General features: G+C 36.6%; 1 pseudogene; it reads left to right on the plus strand.

Annotated features, from left to right (window-relative positions):
* Positions 1-603: 603 nt before the first annotated feature.
* On the plus strand, positions 604-4,096 carry LOC112087827 (annotated as a pseudogene).
* Positions 4,097-12,572: the final 8,476 nt, after the last annotated feature.

Below are 12,572 nucleotides of genomic sequence, written 5' to 3' on the forward strand. Positions count from 1 at the left end.
TCTTGACATATCTTGACGCTTAAATCATATAACAACTAAAAAGACCACTAAGTGGCTAATAAAAAGCAGAAAGAGATAGGAAAACAAATGAAAGAAAGTGGGCCGAGCGTTTCTGAAAAAGGTAGAATTAGCTCGGGCCTTTAAGTGGTGATGAGCTTTTTAAGTCGAAAAGAGAAGAGAAAAAGAGTTTATAGGTAAAAATGCTCCACAGTTTAGGAACCGCCGTGGAAAGAAAGTGAAGAGAGATGACCAAAATTATGGTCGAAAAAGTGTAATGTGCCCAAGCTCAAGAACCACAAGTATTTAGAAAAATATCGCGAGTCTTAAGATGGCTAAAAGTGTGAACCTCTTTCTTATGAGAAAAGGTAGAGTATTTATAAGATGTTACCTTACCCAGGTTAGTATACCGGGTTGGTCTACGGATAGTAAAATCGGGTGGATTGGTTCAAGATCTGACTTGGCTGGATTCGAATCTTGTGCTTGCATCATACTTCTGACGGTCTCACCAAATTTTCTTGGCATAGTTTGTTTGCTGCGAGAACGTTCTTTGGTACGTCTCTTTCATCCTCAGTGTACGAGTTGGATCGGCAGTTCAGATGCGATATGGCTCTTGCTGAACCTCTGCTTTTCCCTCTGGCTCTTGTGAATGGTCACTCACCTGACACATGTAAGGAAGACGCATTAAATGCCAACCTCATGGGATTTGTAAGGATATGAATAATCAAATCAGACTAAGGCATATTCTTATTGTCGAATGAATGGAATTTTGAATAATGTTTCTGTTTTATAAGTTTATTCATATCAGGCTTGGATCTCTCGATACTAGGACCGGGCTGTTGTGGTTGGATGATTTTTCTCTCTGAGTATCTGTGCGGGCTACACTTTCTTATATTCCGATCCTTCCGGATTAACGAGCTTAGGTCTAAGACATAGAGAATGTGATCTCTCCTCCTCCTGACCACTCAGTTTTCGACTTTCTTGTTTTTGACAGCGTAGTTTGCGTTGTGAGATACAAGAAATCCAAGAACAGGTGACCTATCGTGCCGAATCTCCTAAATCCGAATGGAATTGAGGTCCAGTGTTATATGTTTAAACCGTATTAGATTGAATGCCCAACACGCGTCTCAATTTAGATTAAAGGAACCGTACCTGCAAAAAAAACCTATCTAAAAACACATAACACATCCTAGTAGAAATGATTGAATTTATCACAAACGATGTCATTAAATCTCTTTGGACTGTACTAAAAATCTAAACGCATATACAAAAAAAAGATAAGAAAAAAGCACAAATACAAAATACTTCTTTATCTACTGACATAAATTAATCAGGAAACATAAACTGGTAGAAATCGGAAATATTTCTTTATTTTTTTTAAATAACCAAAATATATACTGTACAAACATACATATAGAATAGATCTGGATATAACTATTTATATTATCCGTATGTTTGCTAGTTAAGAGATAAGATGTTACAAAAAAGGAAAAAACAAAATAGAGAATATAATCAAAATCCACGTGTATATATTCTAAATCAAAAACCTTAAAGGATAGGGGATATGCGTGTATAAATAATGAGATATCTTAAAGTAAGACCTAGAACGTTGTTGGTGTAGTTTCAGGGGTGAATAATATGTTGACATCGCTTCTTCTTTCCTTCAGCTTAGTTCATGTTTCGTATGAGATTTCGTTACTGTTAGAAAAAGCGATTCCAATACTGTTAGAGCTGATAACACCGTATTTTGACCACTTTAATAGATCATAATTGTATCTTATGCAGGTTTTTTAACTCTGTTTTCAATGTTTTTAAAGTGTTTTCAATATTTTAGAGTTTCAAAAGACTTTACAGGAAACTTGGGCAAAAGATATGCAATTTGGAACAAATGAGTGATTTTGGATAAATGCAGACCATCAGAAGTATGACAAGCGATGAAGACCTTCTCACCGTCTGATCACCCCCAAAATTTGAAACAACATAGAGGATCCAACCAGCTTTCTAATGCACTTGGTTTGGAGACAATCCAACGGTTAGATCTTTAGATACTCCCGATGCAAGAATGACAGAAAATACAGTTCCGGAAGAGAGCAAGTGCCGGGACCGCGGCCAACACCTATTTTCCCGTCGGTAGAGCCACCGCGACCGCGGACTTTGGTCGTTCAATTTCTCGACGACTTAATTAAAGCCCAGATCAATTCCTTTCGTTATTTTTGAAGCCCTAAGTGTCCAGAACCACCCCAGAAGCTATAAATACCCCCTTTATGTCATTCCTAAAGGTGTGAAGACGACATAAGATAAAAATAGAGAGAGAATTCGTGTGGGTGCTTCACAAACCCTAGAGAGGCCACCGTCTTCGAAGAGGAGCCGCCGCAGGAGTGACCATCACGCCTCCTTCTGCTTCTCTGTTCTTCGTTCTTCTTCCTTCTTTTCTTTAGTTTCCTGCACTTTCAATTTTGTTTATGATGCTTTGTTACAATATGTTTGAGTAGTTACCCAGTTCGGTTTAAAGGGATTGTTCAAAGGGAATTTCATGTGTCTTTGCTTATGAATCGATAGATTTAGGATTTATAATCTTCTAGATGTTCTTCGTTTGCCTTTAATCTTATTGTGTGATTCTTTGTTGGCCACTTAGAAGCCGATCTGATATGATATGTTGCGAAAGTTTTCATTGATTGTCTGAACTAGGGTGAAATGAGCAATTCTTCTATAGGAGTGGAAACCTACCTGTAGTTGAGTTGTGAATGTTGATGAGTCTTATTCTGCTATTGCATCTTCTCCCTTCCAGAATCAGAGTGGAAACCTACTGATTAGGGTTGCGAGAGATAGTTGTTTAGTGCTGCGAAAGTAGGCTATTCATACTTCCGTGCCTCGAGTTCTAGAACATACGTAGTTGATTACCTTTATCACTTGTTTAAAATCGACATAGCATAGACCATGAACCCCTGCGAAACCCCTTGAGCCCCAACGTTTGTCTTTTACTGCTTATAACCTTTGCTTCTTATTCGATTTTTCCTGCTTTCAATTTGTCTTTGATTTACTCGCTTATTACCTGCTTTCATTAGCCTTTGTTTAATCGATTTTTACTTGCTTTTATTTGCTTTCACTTTCATTTGCTTTCACTTTCAATTGCTTTTACTTGTTTAGCTTTCTAGTTTAGATTTAGTGACAACCAAAACCCAAAACCAAAACCAAAACCTTTTTAGTTCTAATCTGATTTAAGCGTTGCAGTGAATTCGTACACATTTGTGCACTTGCAGACATTTAGGGGTTATAAATTTAAAACCTGAAGCTTAGTAAAACGAAAACAACCAACCCCGATTTTGCTCGCATCAAGAGCAAACAAAACAAACATCCGGACGAATCTTCAAGAAAAGAGCCAAGAGATATGAAGGTGAAGACAGAATCAGTGCGTTGCCGGACGATTTGCTTGTGCGGATATTGTCTTTAGTCCCAATAAAAGATGCAGTGCCTACCATGATTTTGTCTAAACGATGGCGTTCTATTTGGACGATGGTGCCAGCACTCGAGTACCTAGAGGTGGTACTCACGGAATAGTTATTGCGGGTTTACTTGGCCGTTTACTTGACCGTTTATGTGTCAGAAGTGATCAGAAACCGCCATGTATTTGGCGGTTTATTGATGGATACCTACAACCTCACAAGGCAGATGTATTAGAAATATTAGCTGTAAGAATCCGTGGACACTGTCCTGTTGATGCTGATGTGGGAAAGTGGATTGTAACTGCGGTTGATCGTAGGGTGCGCGAGCTAGGGTTCATGCTCTCGTGGTCCGCAGAGCCTACCAGGCTGCCTACGTGCCTTTACACGTGCAATACTATCGTCTCTATGGGTCTTTCCCACAGAATTCTCGTGGATGTTCCTTCTCCGGCTTGCTTCCTCGTCCCTCAAAGCTCTCAGACTTTACCATGTGTTGTATAAAGATGAAGATTCTATCGTTAGGTTTCTATCGAGTTGTTAATCCTCAAACATTTGGCCACCGACATTACCACGACAACGTGAAACGTTTCAAAATAAAAGTCCCATCTTTGGAACTTATTATTTCTTATCTCTGCTTCATTAGATCTTATCGTTGTTGAGACGTTTCAAATTAAAGAGAGCTGGTATCTATTTGAATTGCAGGCGTATAGAAAGAAGGAATGATGAAAGAGTTAGAATCTATGCCTAGGGTTTCAACATCATCTCAGCTTCTCTTCTCCACTCAATTGAAAGATCTGAATATTTTTAAGTTAGGAACTGAGGACCTACTGGCTGTAAACCCAATATAATTATTCTTAAAAACTGAGTAATTTTTTTTTTCATTAAATTATTACAAGCAGAAAAACAGTATGACGTTTAATATGTGGTTGCCAAATAAAAAAAAAATTGTAGTGACATGACACTGTTGGAGAAACTAAAACGTCTTGAAAATGTGAAAATGGGTGTTTTACAAAAAGAAGAACAACCATGGTGATTGGTGAGTATTTGCGAGTCAACAACGATCTAATGAAGCTTCCCAGAGTTTCATCCAAATGTCAAATCAATTTTCCTGCGATTATGTGGCTCACTTTTGACGTTTGCGAGTGTTTAATTGTCTAATTGGTGATGAAAATCAACTTGGTTCAGCTTAAACCAAGGACAGGTTGGTCCAATTGAGTTTGTCTGGTTATTGCAGCTTATGGTTTGCACTTTGCAGTTAAGGAGTTAAACCGACTTTATTAGCAATTGATTTAACGGTTAGTTAAAACGTGTGTAATTTGATCTTATCTCTTCAAGCTGTTATAGCAGTTGCAGAGCTACAAGAGAGAGAGACTTGAGATTGTAATCTTGTTTTTGGGTGATTAATAGTTGCCTGATTCACCAGGCCGAGTAGTTGGTTTTACTCACATATCGTGAGGCCACACTCGATTCTCTGTGTCCTTTTATTTTCTGCAAATTTTCTTTCTTATTTTTTTGTGAGAGATTGTGAGATTGAGAAAGAAATTCGAAATCGATTCAAAAGCAGATCCTAACTTTAATCTTGTGAGAATGGCATTGTGAAAGAGAATCTACCATTTTGTTGTCACCTCTTTGATTCTTTTATTCACACTTGACGCGCCAGATAAATTTAATTTTGGAAAACGCATACTTGATTTCAAAAGCTTGATTGATATTTTAATACCATGATTTTGAGGTCCCTACGCAGAAGAGTAGTCAGAGGCCCAATCTTCCTTATTATGAAGCAGTTAGTTATAGATTATAATAATAACCAATATTTTATATTTCAAAATTTTAAGATTTCGAATTTCAGCATATTTATTCCGCATTAAAGACCTATAGGGAAACTTGCATCACAAGAAAACCTAATTACACAGAAAGGGCAATGGACATTGTTTTGAAGTCAAAATATCGATACAACAACAAATAACAGCAGTTTGGACTAATCCTCAGATTCTCTTCTTGAATTGCAGGCGTATAGAAAGAAAGAAAATGGTGAAAGAGTTAGAATCTATGCGTAGGGTTTCAACATCATCACAGCTTCTCTTCTCCACTCAGTTGGAATATCTGAACGTTCAAAATGAAATGACTGACTAATCATCTATATCCTCGATCATATGTGCCATTAGTTAAGCTAATATTTTTTGTTAGATTTTTTTAGTTATTCGAGTTAGACTAAAAAGGTTTAAGCTGTAAAGTTACCTTCTTCTCGAATCTCGATTCAACAAGATTGAGATGTTGATTGACTTTGAGTCAATTTTTAATCATTTTATCTTAATATTCAATAAATGATCAAACCATCATTTCATTTTATTACCCTAATTATCATTATGTAACTAAGCAAGTGTTTTTGCGTCAGCTAAGCATCGAAAGTTCAAAGAAGACTGAAGACTTGTTCTTTTATCCTATGTCTAAAGATCAATCTGTGAACACTTGAGTACCGTGAGAGTCAAATTTATTAAAGCTTAAGCAAAATTAGAAAAAAATCAGTCAACACATACATGAACCGAAACCGTTTCAGGATAGAACATACTTCAATTTTTTCAATGGATATGTAAAGGGAAATAAAGACGCACTAGATTCTAACCCCGTGCATCCGCACAAAAATATTTTTTATTGTTTAACGAATTTTGTAATATAATTTGTATTTTTGAGTTTAGATATAATTATTTTTATGAATATATTTTTAATAAGTGAAAATATTTATTTTTGTGTTTAGATATATTTTTATAGTATTAAAATTAATTATGACTATAAAAATATAATTTTAACACGTCCGTTAATATTAATTCAAAATGAACTATTATAAAAACATAATTCTAACTTTTCCGTTCATATTACCGTATAATATAAATATTTATTAAAAGTTTGAGATGTATTAACAGTATTATTTAGTATTATAGCTTTCTAAAATTTAATCAACGAAGAAAATGTACAACTGGTTTCTCAAATCACATTATAGTGTATGCAATAATTTTAAATTTTTTATGTTTTGATTTTGTATTATTTTAAATTCTCACTACTATTTCTTAGGCATCTGCGTATCATTCTTGGTTAGGCATCATCATCTTTTTGCTACGTCTTCTTAACTATATTTTCTCTGTTAGATGCATTGCTATCATAATTATCTAGGGCTACGTAATAATTTAATAATTTTATATCTAAATTATTTTTTTATATTGTTTTCAGGAATATCAAATATAAAAAAAAAAACAATAAGTGCTGAAATTCTAAACAACAACAAGGAGTATTTGACATTGGATCAGTTAAACAGAAAACGCTTCTACTATAGTTCGTCTAATCAGAAAGTAGGAGGCAAGAAATCTTATCATCCCTGGGTAGTATAAGGGAAGCTCACACTGCACAGAAAGAAAGAGCAATTTAACTTCAAACATTTCACCAGCTAGCAAATTAATCAAATGATCAAACCAAGACTAATTGGATTTTTGATTTTTTTACCATCCCCTCTTCGTAATCCTTCCCCTTTTTCCTTATACCCGGATAACAATCTTGATCGTACTGGACATATAAAAATATCATCTTTCAGCCATAAAGCTAACAAATGTCTCATTGTTCAAAACCACTAATTCCCTGTTAAATGTGTCGCATAATAAAAACCGAAACTAACGGTATTTAAATTAAAAACCGCACCTTGTAGGATTCGATCCATTCATTGTAGGCTTGTAGCCGTTGACAAAAAGTCAACAGAAGGAATTTTAAAACTGTTAAACGAAGCAGCGAAAGCGACCATCTCCAAGCACTAGTCGATAACCAAATTTAATTAAGGCGGCAAAATGTGGCTGCGTCAGAGAATCTCAACTTCCGGAACCGCCGTGGAACCGCCGTGCAACAGTTCCCTATCAAGAATTGCTTCCTAGTCCGCCGCTGGGTCTCGAACCACAATTTGCAGAACAGAGAACCTGACAATCAAAGTCGAAATCTTTAATCTCTAGCCGTTCTTGAAAATATAAAAAAGTTCTCAACTTTTCTTCCGACGTGATTCATAACCAAAACATATACCCAAATCCCAAAACTTTCCCACAAACCCAACAAGAAAGTCAAGAGAAGCGGAGAAATCTGTACCGGTCATGAACTCAGAGGCGAGGCTTTTGGGTCGTCGTGAAAGAAGAAGAGAAAAAAAATAAAAGGAAGAAAAGAAAGAAAGTAAAACGAAGAGGAAAGAAGAAAAAGAAACTCTTCAGCAAAGAGAAAGAAAGAGAAGCGAAACGCGATCTCAGTTACGGAAGAAATATCTGGCGAGAACGATTGCCGTTAAACTTAAACCGGCAACAATTGGTATCGCCGATAATGGCAACGCCGTTGGTTCCGGTGGTGGTGGAGGTACAGAAACGAGACGGGGATATCTTTTTGCCGGCGGGAATTGTATAGAATTGGGAGTTTCTGGAACTTTGGGTCTCTTGGCGACTTCGGGAGGAATCATTTTCGCAGAGAGATTGATATTTTTTTTCCTCCCGCTCCTCTCTTATATATAGCATATGTACGAGCTCAATTACGGGTTTCTGGTCATATATGTTTATTATATTTTTTTTGGTTTACTAAATTTTTTAGTAATTTGCATTGAAAAACTCGATTTTGTATATATATATATATATATATATATATTTTTTTTTTAAAATGCTTTAGTAAACAGCCGCAATATTGGGGTTTTTTTTTTAAGAATTGATAATATTAATAATATTATTTGATGTTTTTTTATTTTTTTTTAGAAAGGGTGTCAGATTAATTTACGGAAATAATTTATTTATCAGCTTAAAAACAGCTATATATATATGTACAATAATTAGCTTTGAATTAGAAATTAGCAATGTGGGACAAAATAAATATTCTAATAATTTAACTATACAAGGCCTAATAAACCCATTACTTCTCGTAATACTCCCCCCCCTCTCAAGTTGGAGCATGGAGATCTCGAATGCCTAACTTGCACAAAATTCTTTTGAACGGACGTCTTCCAAGTGCTTTAGTGAAGATATCCGCCAACTGATTAGTAGTAAAAACATGTTGTGTCTGAACAATTCCAGCCTGTATATCGTCTCTAATGAAATGGCAATCAATTTCCACATGTTTCGTTCTCTCATGAAACACAGGATTATCTACAATATGAAGGATAGACTGGCTGTCACAATATAAATCCATTGGACCAGAATGTGCAATACCTATTGTTAACAACACACTCTTTAGCCACTTCAACTCCTTCAATCCAAAACCATAGCTCCATACTCTGCTTCAGTTGAAGAGCATGATACAACATCCTGCTTCTTTGACTTCCATGCCACAGGAGAATTTCCCAACTGTATTAACCATCCACTCAAAGATCTCCGTGTGATTGGACATCCAGTCCAATCTGAATCACACCAAGCTGTAAGATGAAAATTACAATCAGATTTCAATAAAATTCCATTTCCGGACATCCTTTCAAATAACGAACAACTCTCAATGCAGCCATCCAATGATCCTCTCTTGGCTCATTCATAAATTGAGACAATATGTGAATGGAGTAGGCAAGATATGGTCTAGTTGCAGCTAGGTAAATCAACCTTCCAACCAGTCTCCGATACTTCTCAGGATCAGCAAGTATCTTTGTTGTCGATCTTCCCAATTGATGATTTGGCTCCATTGGAAACTCAACAGGTCTACCCTATGCATTTCTAGCAACTTCCAATCCAAGCAAACCGACATCAGCAAAAATATCCAAAGCATACTTTTTCTGTGATAAGTATATACCCTATGCATTTCTAGCAACTTCCAATCCAAGAAAATATTTCAATTTTCCTAAATCCTTCATATGAAAGCAATTGCTTAAATACGTTTTAAACTTTTGTATCATCTCAGGAGAGCTTCCTGTCACCACAAGATCATCCACATACACTAGAACGTGCAAGTGAACTTTATCACGAACTAATGAGAAAAGAGAGTAATCAGCTTTACTCTGTGTAAAACCATACACCAAGAGTGCCTTCGAAAGTTTTGCGAACCAACATTGTGGAGCTTCTTTCAAACCATACAGCGACTTGCGCAAACGACATACCATACCCTTCTTAGAAGCACCAAAACCCTGAGGTACCCTCATAAACACCTCTTCATCCAAATCCCCATGAAGAAACGCATTGTGCACATCCATTTGATGTAGCTCCCAATTTTTCCCAGTGGCAACTTGAAGAACCAATCGAACTGTGCTCATCTTTGCTACAGGAGAAAATGTATCAGAATAATCAATCCCCTCTTTTTGATGATTGCCACATGCCACAAGTCTTGCCTTATACCTTTCAATTGAGCCATCCGCATTATACTTAATCGTGTAAACCCATTTACACTCAATTACATGCTTACCTGGTGGTAACTGTTCAATCAACCAAGTTTAATTTCGTTCCTGGGCTTCAATCTCCAGTCTCATAGCTTCTCTCCATCGCGGATCCTTCATAGCCTCAGCAAAAGTTTTTGGCACAACTCCTTCAATTATACTACACAGAAATGCCTTGTGTGATACAAATAACCTTTCACAATTCACATAATTCTCAATGTTGTAATCATTACTCATCTCCTGACTTACAGTGGCTGTGTTCATTGTAAATGTCGTATTACACACATAATCACGTAACTTGACAGAAGTTTCTTTCTTTCTCATCCCTCGTCCCAAAGTTTCTGTTGATGCAGGCTGTTGCACAGTTTCAGCCTGTGTCACCGATGCAAGTTCTGTCACTAAAGCAGACTGCACATTCTCTGATCGTGTAACCGATGCAGGCTCTGTCACTAGAGTAGGCTGCACATTCTCAAACTGTGTAACCGATGAAGGTTCAGTATGTGGCGATGTAATTCCTAAGATATTGCGTATTTCGTTTCCTATAGTCTGTCTTTTTTCTTCTGCAATCTTGTCTGACACAACCTGAGTCTGTGTCATTGTATCTCTCGTGAGAGGTTGTATAATTTTCCTTGTCAAAGCAGGTACTATATCGTCAAATCCAACATTATCATCCACATATAACCTCGTTTGATCACAATTAGAAGGCTCATCCAACTTTACATTTTCTAGCTCCAAATATGGGAACCTTTCCTCAATAAAAGTGATATCCCGAGAAACAAAAATCTCATGAGTGTCCAAAATCAAATAAGTTCTAGCCCTTCTTTGCATAAGGGTATCCCAAAAATACACATTTTCTGCTTCTACTCGTAAATTTATCGCCATGACGTTTCTGATTGTGAGCATACGCTAAACATCCAAAAACTCGTATCTCACTATAAGCAGGAGCTTTTCCAAATATGATTTCATAAGGACTCTTACCATTGTGTAACATAGAAGGCGTACGATTGATTAGATACGCAGCACTTAAAGCACAATAACTCCAAAATTCTATTGGTAAATTTGCCTGAAATCTCAACGCTCGTGCGACGTTCAATATATGTTGATGTTTTCGCTCCACTCTGCCATTTTGTTGAGGAGTTCCCACACACGAAGTTTGATGAATTATCCCTGATGTACGAAAATACTCCTTCATACCCATGAATTCACTACCATTATCACTTCGCACGATTTTCAGATGTTTCTCAAACTGACGCTTAATGAGAGCAAATAAATCTACCATTGTTTTCTGAACTTGTGTTTTGTCAGCAAGAAGAAAAACCCACACAACTCTAGAATAATCGTCCACAATAGTTAAAAAATAATAGGATCCACACACGCTCTGTGTTCGATATGGCCCCCACAAATCACAATGAATCATCTCAAAGCATTCTTTGCTTTTCTCTGTACTCACAGGAAATACATTCCGACACTGTTTTGCTCGGAAACAGACATCACAATCAGAAACACCAACACTCTTTTGATCCACTTCTGGCAATCTTCTAATAATCTTTTCAGAAGCATGTCCCATCCTTTTATGCCAAAGTTCCAAAGATCCCAAATTATTGACCTTCGCCACATTCACGATCTTCTGAATACTTTGAAGAAAATACAATCCATCTTTTCTTTCACCCACTGCAATCAAAATCTGCAAAGCATGATCCAGTACCCGACACATTTGCTTGGAGAACAACACAATGCAATTCATTGCATCAATAATCTGTGATACGGATATGAGATTGCACTTGAGTTCCTTGACAAAAAGCACATGTGTCAAAGTTAACTTCTCCGTTAATGCCACACTTCCTTCTCTATCAGCAACCACAACATTTCCATTAGGAAGACCCACTAAACATGGTGAGACTTTATGCACATCAAACATACCACTTAACGTGTCCGTCATATGGTGCGGCGCACCACTATCAATAATCCACTCATCTGTATAAATGTTATCACTCACACGATTTGCCATCTCTAATCTCGAATCAAGCCATCTAACCAGCTTATGCCATTGATCTTTCTTGAGCCCTGTCACAGCCTGTGGATCAACCTGTGACGCCTCAGTGTGTGACACACGTTTCATAGGTTTTCCATACTTCTCCAGCCACCAATCTGGATATCCATATACCTGATAACATGATCTCACATCATGACCATACTTCGAACAATGAGAACACATAATTTCTCGACTTTGAAATCTCATATTTTCTAAAAAAAACAGAGAAATTTCCAAATTTTCTTCACCGAATAAATAAAACTCAAGCCTTTATGGCTTTGTAAAAATCCCGAACCTCGTCGGTCCGAGTTCACCACCAAAAACAGAAGAGCAAAATGGCTCTATGAAAATCTCGAACTTCGTCGGTCCAATTCACCACCAAAAATAGAAGAGCAAAACCTCGTAGGTTTGCTTTCCAATACACCACAACTTATAATAAAAATTTGAATCAAGAGTTAGACCAAAACTTTATGTAGCCTTAGACTCTGATTCAAGAGCTAGACCAAAACTTTATGTAGTCTTTAGCTCTGATACCATGTCAGATTAATTTGCGGAAGTAATTTATTCATCAGCTTAAAAGCAGCTATATATCTATGTACAATAATTAGCTTTGAATTAGGAACTAGCAATATGGGACAAAATAACTATTCTAATAATTTAACTATACAAGGCCTAATAAGCCCATTACTTCTCTTAATAAAGGGTTTAATATTAAGAGATGTTGGTATGATAGAAATCTGGAATA

Source organism: Eutrema salsugineum, unplaced genomic scaffold (genome assembly GCF_000478725.1).
Source record: "Eutrema salsugineum unplaced genomic scaffold, Eutsalg1_0 scaffold_16, whole genome shotgun sequence".
NCBI classification, from domain to species: domain Eukaryota; kingdom Viridiplantae; phylum Streptophyta; class Magnoliopsida; order Brassicales; family Brassicaceae; genus Eutrema; species Eutrema salsugineum.